Raw genomic sequence first — 21124 nt, forward strand, 5'->3', positions numbered from 1 at the left:
GAGTGTACGTGATTGTTTCTGCAGAAACGGTCTTGTAACAAGTATGTGCGATAGAAATTATTTATAATTATAAGCAAAGAAATTTGATGTGTCTGGTGTGCTGTAGCTACGGATAATAGGATAATTGTGTTTCATGTGGCTAGAACGGCATCGTATCTTGTACCAGACACTGGCAACGCAGTACGGGTAGAAGGGCAATATCAGCGCAGTGGACTGTGGCCAGGTCGTGGCTGCCTCAACCATGTCACACTTCATCTACAAGTTTGTCCAGACACTACAATTCTCACTTACTGCCATAACGAGTGTACTGTACATGGGTCATTTTCATATGAGATGCACAGGGGCCCCTGATACGTCTGCCATTTTCTCTTATCAGCAAACAAAACGGAAACTCACTTCAGCACACGTCCATCCGTTATTCCACAAATGATCTTGCCACATAATTAAATAGGCAAATATTGACAAATTAGTTCAGAGACATTTAATTTCTCGCAAAACCCAACCTACAAAATACATAGAAATAGCTTCCATGACGAACTCTACGGATATTCTTCTGCACCCTGAATATCACATCGGTAGTGACCGTATGCATAATTCCATATAATCATAAACTCACAGAAACACGAGCAAGAAATAATTCTCGTATTCCCTTCGTTAATAGAATGAAAAGAAGCATTAATATATGGTGAATTGAAACGTACCTTCTACTAAAAACCTCACAGTGATAAGCAGGGGCCGGTCGATGTGGCCGTGCGATTCTAGGCGCTTCAGTCTGGAACCGCGTGACCGCTACGGTCGCAGGTTCGAATCCTGCCTCGGGCATGGATGTGCGTGATGTCCATAGGTTAGTTAGGTTTAAGTGGTTCTAAGTTCCAGGGGACTGATGATCTCAGATGTTAAGTTCCATAGTGCTCAGAACCATTTTTGATAAGCACGGTATAATGTGGTTGTAAGAGAAAAGTGTAAACTGAGTAATCTGGATATAATCTCTTTATAATTATCCTTTATTTTCACAGGAGCTTTTACAAAACCGGCGATATAATGTCCTTTTAGTGATTGCTGTTGCCCTCATGAAGTTAAGAGCTTGCTGTTTCCTCTGTCTGGCAGCACCTTTGCAGACATGTGTAACCCAAGTATTAAGCAGCCCACAAACATTGCAGTTGTTAAGCTCGTCTTTTTCGAATCAACAGTCTCCTACTTTTCGCCAAATTAATACATGAATTGAATTTAATTTGGCAAAAAAATAAAAAATTGCGTGACCGCTAATACATTGGATCATTAGTAAGGTTAATAAAGCACGCGTGCTGTTAGTGCCTGTCAAAATATTTGTCGAGTTGCATCCGAGTGCTGACGAACGAAACCCTATTTGTCAGGAGTGTGCCACGTTTACTGCTTCAGAAACAATTTTTTATACGCAGATGGTATTGCAGAAGTTGTAATACGGACTAAATAGGAGTAGTACAACCGAAAAACTGAAAAGCTTAATTGATAGTACACTTCAGATATGTTGTTGTTGTTGTGGTCTTCAGTCCTGAGACTGGTTTGATGCAGCTCTCCATGCTACTTTATCCTGTGCAAGCTTCTTCATCTCCCAGTATCTACTGCAACCTACATCCTTCTGAATCTGCTTGGTGTTTTCATCTCTTGATCTCCCTCTACGATTTATACCCTCTACGCTACCCTCCAATACTAAATTGGTGATCCCTTGATGCCTCAGAACATGTACTACCAACCGATCCCTTCTTCTAGTCACGTTGTGCCTCAAACTTCTCCCCAATCCTATTCAACACCTCCGCATTAGTTATGTGATCTACCCATCTAATCTTCAGCATTCTTCTGTAGCACCACATTTCGAAAGCTTCTATTCTCTTCTTGTCTAAACTATTTATCGTCCATGTTTCACTTCCATACATGGCTACACTCTATACAAATACTTTCAGAAACGACTTCCTGACACTTAAATCTATTCTCGATGTTAACAAATTTCTCTTCTTCAGAAACGCTTTCCTTCCCATTGCCAGTCTACATTTTATATCCTCTCTACTTCGACCATCGTCCGCAGCTCGTGGTCGTGCTGTAGCGTTCTCGCTTCCCGCGCCCGTGTTCCCGGGTTCCGTTCCCGGCGGGGTCAGGGATTTTCTCTGCCTCGTGATGACTGGGAGTTGTGTGATGTCCTTAGGTTAGTTAGGTTTAAGTAGTTCTAAGTTCTAGGGGACTGATGACCTTTGATGTTAAGTCCCATAGTGCTCAGAGCCATTTGAACTTCGACCATCATCAGTTATTTTGCTCCCCAAATAGCAAAACTCCTTTACTACTTTGAGTGTCTCATTTCCTAATCTAATTCCCTCAGCATCCCCCGACTTAATTCGACTACATTCCATTATCCTCGTTTTGCTTTTGTTGATGTTCATCTTGTATCCTCCTTTCAAGTCACTATCCATTCCGTTCAACTGCTCTTCCAAGTCCTTTGCTGTCTCTGACAGAATTACAATGTTATCGGCGAACCTCAAAGTTTTTATTTCTTCTCCATGGATTTTAATACCTACTGCGAATTTTTCTTTTGTTTCCTTCACTGCTTGCTCAATATACAGATTGAATAACATCGGGGAGAGGCTACAACCCTGTCTCACTCCCTTCCCAACCACTGCTTCCCATTCATGCCCCTCAACTCTTATAACTGCCGTTAGGTTTCTATACAAATTGTAAATAGCCTTTCGCTCCCTGTATTTTACCCCTGCCACCTTCAGAATTTGAAAGAGAGTATTCCAGTCAACATTGTCAAAAGCTTTCTCTAAGTCTACAAAGGCTAGAAACGTAGGTTTGCCTTTCCTTAATCTAGCTTCTAAGATAAGTCGTAGGGTTAGTATTGCCTCACGTGTTCCAATATTTCTACGGAATCCAAACTGATCTTCCCCTAGGTCGGCTTCTACTAGTTTTTCCATTCGTCTGTAAAGAATTCGCCTTAGTATTTTGCAGCCGTGACTTATTAAACTGATAGTTCGGTAATTTTCACATCTGTCAACACCTGCTTTCTTTGGGATTCGAATTATTATATTCCTCTTGAAGCCTGAGGGTATTTCGCCTGTGTCATACACCTTGCTCACCAACTCTATACATTTTAAAACATCTATCCGCCACTTAAAAACCAAAGTTGTTAATATCCTTACATGAATGTGTAGATAATAACAAAAATCCCTAAGAATGCAAACCCTACAAGACCATTAGCCTTCTCGATTCGTAGCAGAAATTTAGAAGAGCTCGCTGTACGGTAGACTACAGTCGCACAATCGACCTCGTGGACTTTTCGGCAGTTTAGATTCCGACGTCACCAAGCTATTGTCTAATCAATAAATGACACCGTTAATGTATTGGATCGGTCCACTGGAATTTAAGCACTTTCCTTCATCTGCTATGTACATCTGTATTCGGCAGGCCAGCACGCGGTGAGCGACGGAGGTACATAATGTACGAATATATATCCTTGTCCTCCTACAGACTGATTTTATTGAGTAATCATCGACAGCGTATTCAAATGGATGGTTGATCTGGTAGGAGCATTGGCTGTGAATGGCAAGGTTCCGAATTCGAGTCTCAGTCCGACAACAGTTTTGATTTGCCAGGAACGGTAGATGGTTCTGTTGGTTTTTCTAACTCAGTGACAGAAGTACTTTGTTTACGAATACAAATTAACACAGAGTTTACTTGTCTAGAAAATACAGATTTACTGCTTTTGCTTTGTATGTTGAAATATTAACGTTATTACTTTGCTTCGTTCGATATGTTTTATTTACATTATTTTCTAGAAAAAAAAAATTAAATTTGCTTCATGATTTGGGTGACTACTCATTTCATTTTGATTTCATTTTGTTTACGAATAAAAATGCCTAAAAACGGTCGAGTCTTTCTGAAAACGCAGGAACGGCTAAACTACGGAGAACTGTGTGATCTGAAGAAGCCAATGAAGGTCGCGAGGCGAGACTTACTGCAGCTTGGGATCATCAGTCTTTAACTCGCTATTTGCAAACCCCTTGAAGAAGGGAGGAGCGACGTAACTCTTATCGAGAGCGTCAGGAATTATCTCGCTCCTCTGAGGCCTTCACTTACACAGACTTAAAATTACTTCTCTCTCCTACTTCTCTCCAACGTAACGTCATAGAAGCGGAAATGTTAACGGGAAGTGCCACCGGCGAGCGAGTTTTTATAACTCGTATATCGCTTGCTTCCAACAATTTACCATTTCGCTTTAATTGTGTGCAGTTCCGAGTGAGTTTGCGTTATGCCATGACCATAAACAAAACACAAGGCCAGACGCTGCATGTTGCTAGTGTAAAAACCTAGAGTCTGTTGTTTTTCGCATAGCCTGCGCTTCCGTGTTAGTAAGGCAAACAATCTCTTCGTCCATGTCCCCTATATAGAGAGAAGCTTTGTAAGGCAAAACTAAATTCCACATGTACGAAGTCTCGAGCGCACCTATAAATAAGTACCCGGGCAACGTAGAGTTTCTCAGCTAATTCCTCCATAAAATCACATCTGTGTTCGTATATTCCATATTTTGGTTTCTAGACGACGATCCGTAACTACATCTAAGTCAGTATTACTATTCTTGTATGTATACCAATCTTGCATCCGTGCTGCGTCCTAAACTAGAAACTACTTCTGTAAGCTAACTCTAGGTAGCTACTTTGGTAGACAGAATTTAGTATTTCAGCCTTCATCTCCCTCTAACCTGTCTGACGTACACTTAGGTAGCAAAAGTCATGGAATACGGACATGCACGTATATAGATGGCGATAGTATTCCGTATGGATGGTATAAAACGACAGTGCATTGCCGTAGCTGTCATTAGTCCTCAAATGATTCATGTCAATAGGTTTCATACATGATTAGACCGCATGACGGGAATTAGCAGACTTTGAACGGGGAATGGTAGTTGCAGCTAGACGGATGAGACATTCTGTTTCGGAAATAGTCAGGGAATTCCGTTCCGTGAGACCCCCAGCGTCAAGAGTGTGCTGGAATACAACATTTAAGGCATTACGTCTCACCACGGACAACTCAGTGACCGACGGCCTTCACTTAACGACCGACAGCGGAAGGATTTGCGTAGAGTTGCTAATAGATGAGCAATACTGCGTGAAATAACTCCAGAAATCAATGTGGCACATACGACGTTCGTATCCGTTAGGACAGTACGGTGGTATTTGGCGTTAATGGACTGTGGCAGCAGACGACATCGCCTGCAGCGCATCTCGTGGTCTCATGCCCATAACGGTTGGACCCTAGACAACTGGAAAGTCGTGGCCTGGTCAGATGAGTTCCGATTTCAGTTGGTAAGCTGGTATTGGCTCAATAAAGGTGTGGGCTGTGATTAAATGGAACCAACTGAACCCATATGGGCACATATCTTGTAACTTTTGTCATAAACTGGATCAACATGTCCCTTTCTCTACGCATCTGGCGCGCTCAGTTGTTTACACAGTCTGCGAGAAACTGACAGTCAATATATAATTTAACGGGAATCGCTTCCTGTCCTGTGTCCTCTCCCTTACCGAGCCAGATGCTTTTCAAGCCCGTACGCACTTACTTTTCTCCTATATATACCAAATTTAGAACCGTGCTACGGCCTAAACTAGGAACTGCTTCGTTAGTTACTTCGATGTAGCTACTTTGGAGAACAGAATCTAGTACTTCAGGCTTCATTTCATCATATTCGGGAAAGAAGTACGGTATGGAATAGGTATGCCTGCGAGAGTGTCTCCTCTGTCGTGTATGAAGTATAGGAGACTCGAGTGGCAGTTACTGAACATACTTGGTGCAATCTGTTGCAACTTGTGGCTCGTGTAGGCGACAGTGATACCCGTCTCGTTTGTTCGTAGGCCATAATCGGTAGATGCTGATGTGAAGGTAGCCAACAGTTTCAGTCGTCGGAGCGGAAGCTCAGGTTACAACTTTTAGCGCAGTCCTCAGGACCAGATGTTGTCTTGTGTTTAGCAAATGGGTGGAAGGTTTCAACCAGAGGATACGCTAGTTCTACGACGATCTCGTGCGACTATTTCTTGACCTGTGCTCTTGCGTGGAAAGCTGTAGGGACCACCTTCATATGTGAACTGCGCGTTACACTCTATAATCAACTATTCGAGTAGCAGAGTACGTCTAGCGTACACATGAGAAGTTATTAGTAGTGTTAGACATAATAGTGGTAAGGTGAAAAAGCGATGACATTAAGGTCACAGCGGTACTGTAACTCACTAAAAATCACAGTAGTCACATAATACTTGAAACTTGGTGGAAACCAAAAGTAAATCACAGTGAAATGTTGAACTCAGAATGGGATACGTCCCGGAAAGATGGGCTGTACACCAGTTATGGCAGATTATTCACTAACGAGATAAATACAGTCTCACAAAATCAGATAATATAGGTGAAGATAAGCACCAAAGGCAATCTGATTTTGTGCTATCCATACACGTAAAGTATACAAGTGGTGGAACGCATCTGAGAATACCAGAAAAGTATCGAGTGTAAATTGTCCTACCATGCCATAGCGATAGGAAGAGGTTTATAACTAACTGCCTTCCATAGACCGGAATTCGCGTAAGTTTAGAATGGAAGCCGAGGCAAAGAATTTTGAAACGCTTTTCTAATAGTACTGTACAAAACTTATTTTGAATAACTGATAGGCCAGATCGTTCGATCTGCTGGGAACAGATTCAGTGTGTGTAGATATAGGAATAGCTAGCACGTGGCTGTTAATAAATCACTGCTATCTGGTGTTGAATGAATAGGTAAGAAGGTGGAAAGATATTTATAATTATCAAGTGCGGTCAGCAGCAAGTATTCAGCTCTCAGGAGAATGCTGTAGGGGTTCTCTGGTATGAATTCGTATATACTGAAGATCATGTCCTAGATAAGCTGATGCCATTGAAAATAGTGACGGAGGGTAAGGGCCAATCTTGAGTTAATAACACTGTTAAGAAATTACTACGGTAGCAGAGAGAGTTGCAAGCGAATTCAAATGTAGCTAAATTTTTGCTACAGTCAAAATGTGAATACAGTCAAAACAAAGGAAAGAAAAGGTGCACCTGAGGTAATCTACATTAATGCTAATGTAAGATGTTATCATGTAAGTTCTCAAAAACCTCAAAAAATTTTTGGTTATGGGTGAAATCAGTAATTCCATTTTATTTTTTGTTCTCTAGCGGTGTGTTACGGTACTTTGACGTGGGGGTTTTCATTTTGCACCAGTTACAGATACACTATGTGATTAAAAATATCCGAACACCTGGCTGAAAATGACTTACAAGTTCTTGGCGCCCTCCATCGGTAATGCTGGAATTCATCTCTGCTGTTGGCCCACCCTTGGCCTTAATGACAGCTTCCACTCTCGCAGGCATACGTTCAGTCTGGTGCTGGAAAGTTTCTTGGGGAATGGCAGCCCATTCTTCACGGAGTGCTGCACTGAGGAGGCGTATCGATGTTGGTCGGCGAGGCCTGGAACGAAGTCGGCGATCCAAAACATCCCAAAGGTGTTCTATAGGATTCGGGTCAGGAGTCCGTGCAGGCCAGTCCATTACAGGGATGTGATTGTCGTGTAACCACTCCATCACATGCCGTGCATTATGAACAGGTGCTCGATCGTATTGAAAGATGCGATCGCCATCCTCGAATTGCTCTTCAACAGGAAAGCAAGAAGGTACTTAAAACATCAATGTAGGCCTGTGCTGTGATAGTGCTACGCAAAACAACAAGGGGTGCAAGCCCCCTCCATGAAAAACACGACTACACTATAACACCACCGCCTCCAAATTTTACTGTTGGCACTACACATGACGCAGATGACGTTCACCGGGCATTCGCCATACCCACACCCTGCCATCGAATCGCCACATTGTGTACCGTGATTCGTCACTCCACACAACGGTTTTCCATTGTTCAGTCGTCCAATGCTTACGCTCCTTACACCAAGTGAGGAGTCGAATGGCATTTACCGGCGTGATATGTGGCTTATGAGCAGCCGCTCGACCATTAAATCAAAGTTTTTTTTATCTCCTGCCTTACTGTCATAGCACTTGCAATGGATATTGATGCAGTTTGGAATTCCTGTGTGATGGTCTGGATAAATGTATGTCTATTACACATTACGACATTCTTCAACTATTGGCGGTCTCTGTCAGTCAACAGACGAGGTCGGCCTATACGCTTTTGTGCTGTACGCGTCCCTTCACGTTTGCACTTCACTATCACATCGGTAACAGTGGACTGAGCTCGCTGATATGGAGTACCTGGCAGTAGGTGGCAGCACAAGGTACCTAATATGAAAAACGTATGTTGTTGGGAGTGTCCGGATACTTTTGATCACGTAGTATATGTACTTGCAAACATAGAAGTAAATGAAACTTCCTAGCAGATTATAACTGTGTGCCGGACTGAGACTCGAACTCGGGACCTTAGCCTCTCGGCGCAAATAATCTACATTTTTTTGTTTTCATTATAGTTCGTTACCTTTTGTCTGGGCGGACGTCACAAGACATCCATTGAGGTTGATCGTTAATTCCTTGACTCAGTTTCTTTTATCACAGAGAGCATGCAGCCATCTGACCGAACACGCTGAGCTGCCGTGCCGGTAATACTCAGTATATGGAATTTTATTTAATCTTATGGCTAGGGCCCCGCGCCAGGCAGACCGTTCGCCAGTTGCCAGTCTTTCAATTTGACGCCACTTCGCCGACCTGCAGTCGATGAGGATGATAGGATGATGATAGCGCAACACCCAGCCCCTGGGCGGGGAAAATTCCACGACCCAGTCGGGAATAGAGCCCGGGCCCAGAGGACTGCCAATCCGTCATGCTGAACATGCAGCTACCGGGGGCGGACACTATCTGAGCTACCCAAGAATGACTGGCGACCTGTCCACACAGCGTTAAAATAACTGAGCGTGGATAAAAGAGAGATTTTCTAGACAATATGACTACAGAAAGTTCAACTTCTGGACGACTACACTGTACTGTTAGATGATCTTCTAATTTCCTAATACACAGTCTAATGTCATCTCAGAATTAGGCATCCGTGGTCACCGTCACCTATGGAAAAATATTTACTGTAAGTGGCATCATGGAGAATGGTGAAGTGCACCAAAACCCTAACCAAAGTTGCTTCCATCTGAAAATGTAGCATTTCATCGCGTGACTTTTAGAACCGAATTAAAATGATTAGATCGCAGAGAGAACTTTTGGTTCCACAATCAGATTTCGAATAGGCTGTAGACGAGCTACGCAGACCTACTATTAACACTTTTATATTGCACAGCAGACAGAAAGCAACATACAACATCCAAATACGTGAAACGAAAGTGAGCATAGCTTCAGGAATAAACGACAGTTTCTATGTAGTATCTGTTTATCAGTGATGCCGGATATCGTCATTCAGTACAAATCATCACCGATGATTCAGTTCAGCTAATATTTGTACTCGTTCGGCGTACTGACCTGTACATAATAAAGTTACTATTGAGTTTAGAAATTAGTACTAATATTTAGACTGTCGCTCGCTTGTGCCGGTGGCTGTCTAGTTAATCGACGCCGGTTCGTGTGTGTGACTCCGTGTAGCCAAAGCACTACTTTGGTTTCTTGCGACATTCATCGGCTTAGTTAAATGGACTATGGACACGGTTTCCCGGCGCTCGTCTCACTGACTCAGTGCTGCTTGTGTCAGAATGCTATTAAGCAGTTAAACAGGTTTGCCACACTTCTTACTGCAATTTCATGCAACTTCTTTGGAGAAGAAACTAGTAAGAAAATTTCTCCAATGTAACACCAAAACAGGGTGTCGTATTAAACCAGCAATTCTCTTTTCACCAGCTTTCAATGCCTCTTCAAAAAGTTGCGGTAATGCGTTGAAAAAAATACACTATAGCTACTGTCATATCGCCATATATAAGAAAGTGTCGCGTATTAAATGTATGACAAAAGTGTCGTGTATTAACTATATGGCAAAATACTCACCTCTTTGCTTTCTCTAATTTGCCATACTCTCATGTCTATGTCTAAAATCTTTTGGAGATTGAATGAATATTTCATTCTCACTCCATCGTTAGCACACGTAAGTGCAAGGAAACCCGCTGCATAAAATACATTTTCTCGATACTGGTGGTACTTATAGATATTCCCCAAGTTTAAAGAAAAATTCAATATGTTAGCTGAATTTCATACGACGCAATTTACGATCTAATATTCACAAAAAGCAAAATCATAATGACCCTTGTGTTTTATTTCAAACGTTCCGAATTTTTCGCAGCGTGTTACTTAAATATGTAGTATCAGAATAACTATGTCCGTTAACAAAATAATAGGGAGTTCATCATAAATTTGACACTTAAAACTATGAGTAACACAATAGTAAATGTCTTACGATACAACGAAAAACCAGCCAAAGTTGCAAATTTCACTTTTTTTAGTCACTCGATTATTCGTTTCGAGTCGAGACCCATTTACAGATCATCATAATATAGTCAAATACAGTATTTCAGAAAATGCAAAAACCATGCCAAAAATGTGCCAACTAACAGGTACAGTGCCATCAGATAGCCATCGAGTGAATTAAAAAAATTAAATTTGCAACTTCGTCTTCTTTGTCGTTGTACCGATCAACAGAAATGGTTCAAATGGCTCTGAGCACTAAGGGACTTAACATCTGTGGTCATCAGTCCCCTAGAACTTAGAACTACTTAAACCTAAGTAACCTAAGGACATCACACACATGCATGCCCGAGGCAGGATTCGAAACTGCGACCGTAGCGGTCACGCGGTTCCAGACTGAAGCGCCTAGAACCGCACGGCCACCACGGCCGGCCACCAGATAGGTAATTTTAAAATTATTGTTTTTTGTGTAACTGACGATTGTTCGAATAAAGTAGCTCCATTTTCACCAAAAATACAGTCATTTGTTAATAAATGTTGTTTAAATTGACGAATCGAAAATTTCCTACTTGGTTCGCATTGAAATGTTAAATTTTCAAATAAAAAGATTGAAAATTGTTGGAGCTATACTGCTTACCGTTTTGAAAAGTCATATTCCTACTTTTAGAAAACTCTTATCATAAATCTGCTATCCCAGGACTGGCCTTTTCTACTGTTGCCATTTCGATCGAAATCACATCCACTAGTTTATCCCCCTCAGGGCTCAGCATTCGTTTGCTGGGTACGGGCTCGGCAACTCCGGGGCTCCTGAGCTGGGGACTGGTAAGCGCGGCCACTCTCATGTCACCGATAAATTCCGGGCATGCTTCAGCGACTACCTTGCCGCGCGGCTGTGGAGCGTTGTGTGTCACAGGGAATGATAATCTTGACTTGACCTCCCAGACCACGAGGATGGTATAGATCTCTGTAAAAAAGAACTTCAATCTCAAGGTGTGCTGCGCACTGAGACACATGGCTGTTGAGGAGCAACAGTCATTAGATGGCACCTGCCGCACCTCAGTTGTATAAACTTCACTCGGTCATGCGGGGCTTTGTGTGGATCCTTATGTCCCTAGCTGCTGGTGGGTCCGAAATGAATCCTCCGAAATTTTCTTCTTCTCCTCCCAGAGAGGGGGGAGTGAGTGACTGAGGGTAATTTTACAGGTTTCCATCTCACTGTCAGACAACAATTTCTGTAATTTTATGTACATCCATTTCATTTGATATGTGTAAGGGTGCTGTTAACCTTGGCTTTGGGCTTACTTAAAATTCATAATACACACACACACACACACACACACACACACATACACACACACACACACACACACACACTATTTTATCATAGTAACTGCAGTATTGGGCGTGATAATTCCATGAACGCACCGAACTTTACAATTCCGTTTAGCCCTTCTCCAAGCAGGTGCACTGCTAGGACGATTCGACGGTTGATTTCATATGTGTTCCGTATAAACTTGCTACTTGGTATAACAACATCTGGGCGGTCTGTACAAGCAGTAATTATTGTGAAACCTAATCCTGAAGGACTTCGGTTTTGCAGTGTGATGTCTGCATTTCACGCTTTACTTATCACATGTTGGAAAATAACAGAGAAAAGGGCAAGAAAATTTATAATCCTATAGCTCAAACTGTACTTATCATCAAAATCCTGGTGGCTGTATTTCAGTTTCATACCAGAATCACTGACTCCATCCTAACTGCTCTAAACCGCATATCTGTTCTTTGGGTGATTTGATGATATAGTGCTTCGACGCTTCGTTGGATACGTTGTTTTCGCACCTTTTCTGTCCGAGTACTCTTTCGTTCCTAAAAGACAAAACTGTATACTATAAGATCACAAATACGCAACCAAAAGTCAATACGTCACATAAAATCAAGACTGGAAGAGAAAGAATAGTCTTTTTTGTACACGTACTGATGCTTGCTGACGCCAAGCTGCCGTATTATTGTTGTGAAATGCTTCTAACTATACCCAGACATTACAGGGGGTATTGCACTGGCGCAGGGAGGCCGTTACCGGTCATCCTAGGTGCTAGAAGAGGAGCACAGAAATCCATACAACAATTTCTTTTTCAGGGATTAGACGTGTTGGCTTATATTTTAAAAGATTCAGAGTGTATTTTAAGCCAGTTAAAAATGATTTTTTTAAATTCTACAGCAGTGTTACCCTTACGTTCAGTGCTACAACCTGAACACTAACAGAACGTATTTGGGTTTCTTCTGAACATGTGGTGCTACTCATAGTCCTGCCCTGGGCCGACGCGCTTCGGTAAGAGCTTAGAGAGGAGAATGCCATCCACTTCCAACGGAAGTTCTATAGACCGTAGTTAACAGCATTAACTCTGTGTTAGCAGTGCTTTATTGATGCTTGAAGTTATCACACTCTGTACTGATGACACTTGCGCTTAACCGATCTGACACACACATACTATAGCTTTTGAATGTAGCAAAGTTCGATCATATATCCTCTGCCTACGTCTCTACGTTCTTGTTAAGCTGAGTCATGTGTTATGTTCTATTGCTAGTTTAACAGCGATGAGTGTACCAAATTGTTGATATATCGTGTTTTTTTGCATTTATGGAATCAGTGTAGATTACATGCATACACGAATTTCGTTATCACATAAGTTAAAAATTTTCTGACATCTGTGGATTTTCTCAGTTTACATACAGCATACTGGGTAAATTGTTTTAGTCGTCTATTGCCTAGGGTTATTTGCGTTTATGCAAAGTGAGCGACGTAGTACGATGGAACATATTAAATAAATAATAAGTGTTGTGATGTGAAAGCGAACACTCTTGGGTAAACCGAGCGAGGTGACGCAGTGGTTAGACACTGGACTCGCATTCGGGAGGACGACGGTTTAATCCCGCGTCCGGCCATCCTGATTTAGGTTTTCCTTGATTTCCCTAAGTCGCTCCAGGCTAATGCCGGGACGGTTCCTTTCAAAGGGAGCGGACGACTTCCTTCCCCGTCCTTCCCTAAGCCGATGAGACCGATGACCTCGCTGTCTGGTCTCTTTCCCCAAATAACCCAACCCCAACCACTCTTGGGCAAGAGACAGGTAGTAATAGCAGAGAGAGATGAAATAATAGTTAAAGGCAGTGCCTGATTTATAAAAATGTTTGTTCCGAAAGTGTGACATGCCAGACGTGTTTTTGAAATGCAGACTTCTTGAAACATTATTTAACGTTTGTCTAAGCAATTAGAAGTGTGAATACATTTGTTTCACATCGCTTGAAATACAGCTTAAGTTCCATCGTACAACAACTCAGAATCTGCGTTCTGATTTTTTCTCGTCAGTAGTACCGGTACGGCCTACCGACGCGGACTGTCACAAATCAAGCACTGGGTAAAACATTGTACTCTTCTGCGTGAGGAGCTGAGTACAGAATACGGTCTGACAATGCAGATCTAGGTTTCCCGTAATACCTCTAGATCACGTCAAGCGAATATATGGATGTTTCATTCATCATGATGAAAGTCAATTCTGTTTTTGCCTTATAGTTACTCCGAGGTAGCGCTTCGTATCTTATGACGTGATGTCGAAGACGAGTTACGTCATAACTTCCAGTGTCCCTTTCCCTACCACGTACACCGTAACAGAAGAAGTGGCAAACACTTCTATATGATGTGCATTACCGAAATAATGGCCTCGTGCGTATATAAGGAAACTGAAGTACACTAAAGTAAACTTAATGACATCAAACATTATTCTTATTTGCAGTAGTTGTCCTTGTTGTACCGTCTAAGATATATAAGCACTTAGTTTCTGTTTTGCCTTGCAAGTACCTCTCTTATGCTTATTTCGAGGGGTCTCTCGGTTTTTTTTTTTTCCATAACGCAGTTTGACTCACGTAAAGAAACGCAACACAAACGCTATGATGTGGATCACTCTGGAAAACTTTTCAAGCAGTTTAGCTAATACGTGTTACATGGAGAAATCGGGCCGTATTTTGTGGTAACAGTGCGACACTTGTCTTCTGTTTCGAAGATGGTTTACAGGCTACGAGAAAGACACACACACACACACACACACACACACACACACACACTGTGTATGTGTGTGTGTGTGTGTGAAAGAGAGAGAGAGAATTCCCTGCGGCTCTGCGGATTCTGTGACTTTGCTCCGTCGCTTATAACTTGCTTCTCCGCTCCGGTAACAGTTTATGAAGTAGTTGAGATACAGGCGTTGGGAGCTTTGATTTTGAGTGAAGAGACTTAGTTGAAACTATGATAATGTATTTAATTTCGTTGTCTAATAAAACAGAGGCCTAAGAGGTAGGTGGTATGTTCCTAAGGGACCAAACTGCTGAGGTCATCGGTTCCTAGGCTTACACACTATTTAATATAGCTTAAACTGAGTTACTCTAAATACAACACACACACCCATGCCCGAGGGAGGACTCGAACCTCCGATAGGGAGAGCCGGGCGAACCGTGGTAAGGCGCCCCTGGCCGCGCCGCTACCCCGCGCGGCCTAGGAAGTATGTGTTACGATTTTCTTGGACAGTACATAATTAAGTAAATAACTTATGTACGCAACAGAAAGAGTGAATGCAGCAGAAGTACGTAAGAAGATCTTAATAATACTGCAGTCTAATGTTAACATTTGACTTGCGACAGATCTTCCGCCCTGCGCATATCAAGGGAGTGTGTGTAGTATCTATACACAATGAAGTAGGCCCTTACTAACATATTTGAAAATATTCTCTTAGCTGTAGTTGTTGCAGTGCATACTGATTGCGTATAACAAATGTACTTGAGCATGAAATACCGTGTTATTACGACGAATACGTTTCATCTGCGTCAAAACGTGTCAAACCTTGCTGGCCTTATTGCTGTCACGTATATATTAAAATTCAGCTGCAGTTACAAAGTAGCAATATTTGAACTGCCGGACTCTTGCATGTAAACTATAAACGAGGGAAGCTGTTTGTTAAGTTGAAGTTTAAATTTCATTGATTATGGAAGCCAAACAGCACGTCATGTTCCCCTCAGCCATAATTTATCCATTTCTGAGCTTCCCATATATGCTGTGGAGTTATTAGCAATGCACTAGTAGTGCTCTCTTAGATAAGCGAGCAGCCGCCAGCAACATCTGGACTTTGGTAGTAAATACCGTTTAGTTTCGTTTAGTTGAATTATTCGTTTCTGCTGTGGAAATTATTACTAACTGTTCGTTAATAATAGCTGGAGAATAATGCTTTCATTGCAGTAATTGTTTGCGAAATTTGTCATACACTGAAGAGCCAAAGAAACTGGCACACTTGCCTAATATCATGTAGGGCCCCCGCGAGCACGCAGAAGTGTCGCAACACAAAGTGGCGTGGACTCGACTAATGTCTGAAGTAGTGCTGGAGGGAATGGACACCATGAATCCTTCTCTGCTGTCCATAAATCCGTAAGAGTAGGAGGGTGTGGAGATATTTTCTGAACAGCACGTTGCAAGGCATCCCAGATATGGGAATGAGATTTTCACTCTGCAGCGGAGTGTGCGCTGATATGAAACTTCCTGACAGATTAAAACTGTGTGCCAGGCCGAGACTCGAACTCGGGACCTTTGCCTTTCGCGGGCAACTGCTCTACCAACTGAGCTACCCAAGCACGACTCACGCCCCGTCCTCACAGTTTGGAAGGTAGAAGACAAGGTACTGGCAGAAGTAAAGCTGTGAGGACGGGGCGTGAGTCGTGCTTGGGTAGCTCAGTTGGTAGAGCACTTGCCCGCGAAAGGACAAGGTCCCGAGTTCGAGTCTCGGCCTGGCACACAGTTTTAATCTGTCAGGAAGTTTCATCCCAGATATGCTCAATAATGTTCATGTCTGAGGAGTTTGATGGCCAGCGGAATTGTTCAAGCTCAGAAGAGTGCTCCTGGAGCCATTCTGTAGCAATACCCGTTGTGTTGGGTGTGAAATTGTCCTGCTGGAATTGCCCAAGTCCATCGGAATGCACAATAGACATGAATGTATGCAGGTGATCAGACAGGATGCTTACGTACGTCTCATCTGTCAGAGACCTATCTAGACGTATCAGGGGTCGCATATCACTCCAACTGCACGCGCCCCACACCATTACAGAGCCTCCACAAAGTTTAACAGTCGCTTGCTGTCATGCTGGGTCCACGGATTCATGAAGTTGTCTCCATACCCGTACACGTCCGTCTGCTCGACACAGTTTGAAACGAGACTCGTCCGATCAGGTAACATGTTGCCACTCATGAACAGTCCAATGTCGGTGTTGACGGGCCCAGGCGAGGTGTAAAGCTTTGTGTCGTGCACTCGTCAAGGGTACACGAGTGTGCCTTCGACTCCAAAAGCCCATAACGATGATGTTTCGTTGAATGGTTCGCACGCTGAAATCTGCGACAATTTATTGCACTTCTGTCACGTTGATCGATTTTCTTCAGTTGTCATTGGTCCCATTTCTGCAGGATCTTTTTCGGCCGCAGCGATGTCGGAGATTTGATGTTTAACCACATTCCTGACGTTCACGGTACACTCGTGAAATGGTCGTACGGGAAAATTCCCGCTTCATCTCTACCTCGGAGATGCTGTGTCACATCGCTCGTGCACCGACAATAAGACCACGTTCAAACTCACGTAAATCTTGATAACCTGCCATTGTAGCAGCAGTAACCGATCTAACAACTGCACCAGACACTTGTCTAATATATGCGTTGCCGACCGCTGCGCTATATTCTGCCTGTTTACATATCTCTGTATTTGAATACGCATGCCTATCCAGGTTCTTTGGCGCTTAAGTGTAGTTACCTTAGCTTTATCTGATTTTGTAACGTATTTTTATCCTTACAAAGTGAGACAGTCACGTGATTCACTTATAATTAGTGGCCGCTGCTAATTTTACGACGGATCCAATTTTTTATGAGGCTGGAGCAGCGTGGCAACAAAAGTTAAATTGTTAGTTCGTGTATTTCTGGTTTTATAGCTAAACGTACGAAGATGTAGATAAGGAGTGCAAATGTCCATTACTGAGAGTAAATCTGTGTCAGCACTGGACGTCTTGTGTGTCAGGAGTAGGGCCGATCTCCCTGAAAAGTCCGGAGAAGTGCCGACGGTGAAGGTTCCGGTCACTGGGTGATTCAAAGTTAGGCGGCTGATGGAGATCCTTAGGGATACACAGTGCAGGTCGGGAAGGAAGAGGACTGTTCACTCGGCATGTTTGCCGGAGATTCTCCGTCCGTGATGTGGAGGAAACTCTGCTGACGATTACAGAGCGCACTTTATGCAGTCAGCCGCAAGTCGTGGCTCACGTCGTTGCATCTGGGTTCATTGGCACGGCCAAGATCGCGGTCCACTGGTTCCGAGCCGGATGTAAGGCTTAAACTAAAGGCTATAATAGTACAGTGATGATCTAGGGTGCAGATTTTTCTACCATCGCTATCGGGCGTAGAATTGGAGCATCCCTCTTTATAAGTCAGAAACTAGGGTAGTGGTGAAAGTTTAACGTGGATGGTTCAAATGGCTCTGAGCACTATGGGACTTAACTTCTAAGGTCATCAGTTCCCTAGAACTTAGAACTATTTAAACCTAACTAACCTAAGGACATCACACACATCCATGCCAGAGGCAGGATTCGAACCTGCGACCGTTGCGGTCGCTCGGTTCCAGACTGTAGCGCCTAGAACCACTCGGCCACCCTGGCCGGCGTTTAACGTGGACGTGGAGTCATCTGGAACAGAGAAGCCCCTCTAGAGGCAAGATAAGAAACTACGCACTGCTTCTGGGGAGATACTAATATTAACCACAATAATTACTAAAGCTAGAATTTGTCATAATGGACTGGAGAAATATGTTGGTGGAGTCTAATTCAGAGCAGGATCATCCGTGCAAATTGTCGTTGAACCAGTCTCGCTTAGAATGGTTAATAATGCTCACGTAGTACTGGAAGAGAAGGTTCATAAATTAGGAATGAATAGCAACTAAATTTTAAACTGCGATTGGAATGTGTATCACAGAAATAGCCCCATTATAGTTCCAGTGACGACAGATGTCAGTAGCAATATTAAGAAAGGCAGAAAGATATTTCTGAATACTTAGTGTGATAAGAAGCAGGTTTGAGATTTAGACCGATATATGCCGAGCAGAGGTGTGGGGATTGGGAAAGACCTGATGTGGCTCAACACCTGTAGTTGAAAGCAGGTCCATAAGCCAAGAGAAATTCGTACGGACGTAAATGTAGTCAATGCATTGTGGCAATTAAGTGCTCGTTTGTCCCGCGCGCTGTTCGAGAGACAGCATGAAGGTGGTTCAATGAACCCTCTGCCAGATACTTTATTGTGAATTGCAGAGTGATCACGCGGATGTAGATGTAGTCAAAGAAAAACAAAAGGAAACCAAATTGAGTGTAGGGAAACAGAAAGAAGCCAGAATGAGCGAAAGGAGAGCTAGGCATAAAGTGTTCAATAAAACTGAAAGTCGAAATCGTACTAGTTACACAGGTCGATACCGTCTTTTGGGGCTGTAATAGAAGTCTTACTAAGATAATATGCATTTCGTTTTATTTTAAATCATTGTCAGTGGTCACTGTAACAATATGTTTTTTTCTTACAGTTCTGTTTAAGAGGATCTTACTATCGTTTTTACAGGAATTTCTAAGAAGTTTTCATTAAGTTAATAAAAGAATGAAAGTCATAAATTGTGTCACTATATGACCGTAATGCTACCGAGACAGAAGATCACAGAGAGAAGGCCGAAGAACTAGAATTATTTTAAACTTGCAGTCAGATTTAACTTTTCAATCTTTGGTTTTTGACATGTTTGGTAGGGTCACAGGTTTAAAGTTGCGTACCCTGATGGTGGCAAACAAGGAGACTCCCTGGCTGTTTAGTTGTGGTCCCCGACCGTTTCGTCAATGTTCGCCTTCCCGTGAGTACACTCCTGAAAGGCACTCGAGTGGCTGATGTGGCCTCAGGGCGAGCTATTTGTCATCTTTTCCGATTCATTTAGTGCCCTTCAGTGGTTGTAGCACATCATGTACCCAGCAAAGAAACTGGCCCACCTGACACATAACCAACTGTGATTCCTTCAATGGCGAGGGAAGGAGGTATCATTCTTCTAGGTATGATTGACGTGTGAGAAATTGGGGAAATGAACAAGTAGCCCGAGCCATCAAGGAATCTTGCACGGAATGTGACAATACGCAGTGCTCCATTCCCCTACAGGTTGTCATTTCACTGTTGCGTCAGAGAGGGGGAGCAGTGGCTGTTAGTGCGGCACAAAATGCTACGGTAGGTGAAATCAATTTTCCGACCATGGCGAACCTCACGCCAGTCATTTAGGAGAAATGACGTGACCCCGACACACCTCCGAACTGGACAATGTCATCTAGTACATGGCTTCCTACGCAGCGAGCGGAGCCCCCAGCCTGCGATGACTGTGGTGTACAAGTCACTGTAAGCCACATTTTTACTGAGTGCGCTATGGTTGATATGATGACGAAACCAGCGTGGTGAAGGTCTTAAGGCTTGTGATATGTCTGGACTTATGCCTAAGCTTTTAGGGTGGACATTTTAGTGTGTTGCAGTGTGGCTGGCTCATCCTTTCCGTTTCAGCTGTCGACTAGCCGCAGCTATCTGCTGTGTCTTTTATTTCTTTCCCTTCCTTTTACCCTTCCGTTTTCGTTTTTACTGTACGTTTTCACTCTGAAAACATACGTATTTTTGTTGCTTTCTCTCTCTCTCTCTCTCTCTCTCTCTCTCTCTCTCTCTCTGTGTGTGTGTGTGTGTGTGTGTGTGTGTGTGTGTGTTTTTAGGTAATTAATTCTGTTTTTCTTTGCAGTTACAATTTTAATCATCTTGCGCCCTTTAACCATATTTGTCTCATGATATTTTAGTACAGGCACAAAAGACTTTTCTGTCGTGCGCCCACACCAACACATCATCATCATCATCATCATCATCAGAGAGGGCCAAACTACTAAAATCTGTTTTTCAAAACTATTTGAGGAAGACACGCTGTGTGGTCAAGAGTATCCGGATACCCCCAACAACATATGTTTTTAATATTAGGGGCATTGTGCTGCCACCGACTGCCAGGTACTCCACATCAGTTACGTCAGTAGTCATTAGACATCGTGAGAGAGCAGAATGGGGTGCTCTGCGGAACTCACGGACTTGGAACGTGGTCAGGTGAGAGAGAGTCACAGGTGTCATACGTCTGTACACGATATTTCCACATTCCTAAACACCCCTAGGTCCACTGTTTCCCATGTGATAGTGAAGTTCAAAAGTGAAGGGACACGTACAGTAAAAATGCGTACAGGTCGACCTCGTCTGTTAACTGACAGAGACCGCCGACAGTTGTAGAGGGTCGTAATGTGTAATAGGCAGGTATCTATCCAGACCATCACGCAGGAATTCCAAACTGCATCAGGATCCACTGCAAGTATTATGACAGTTAGGCGGGAGGTGACAAAATTTGGATTTCATAGTCGAGTGGCTGCTCATAAACCACACATCACGCCGGTAAATGCCAAACGACGCCTCACTTGGTGTAAGGAGCGTAAGAATTGGACGATTGTACAGTGGAAAAACTTTGTGTGGAGTGACGAATCACGGTACACAATGTAGCGATCCGATGGCAAGGTGTAGGTATGTCGAATGCCCGGTGAACGTCATCTGCCAGCATGCG

The 21124-nt window shown here is 43.1% G+C and overlaps 1 non-coding gene across 1 annotated transcript; it reads right to left on the reverse strand.

Moving 5' to 3' along the window:
* Positions 1–16008: 16008 nt before the first annotated feature.
* On the reverse strand, positions 16009–16083 carry Trnas-cga. The gene has a single exon. It is a non-coding gene; the product is annotated as a tRNA-Ser (tRNA).
* Between the last annotated feature and the right edge of the window lie 5041 nt (positions 16084–21124).

The sequence above is a fragment of the Schistocerca americana genome, chromosome X, assembly GCF_021461395.2.
Source record: "Schistocerca americana isolate TAMUIC-IGC-003095 chromosome X, iqSchAmer2.1, whole genome shotgun sequence".
Taxonomy (NCBI): domain Eukaryota; kingdom Metazoa; phylum Arthropoda; class Insecta; order Orthoptera; family Acrididae; genus Schistocerca; species Schistocerca americana.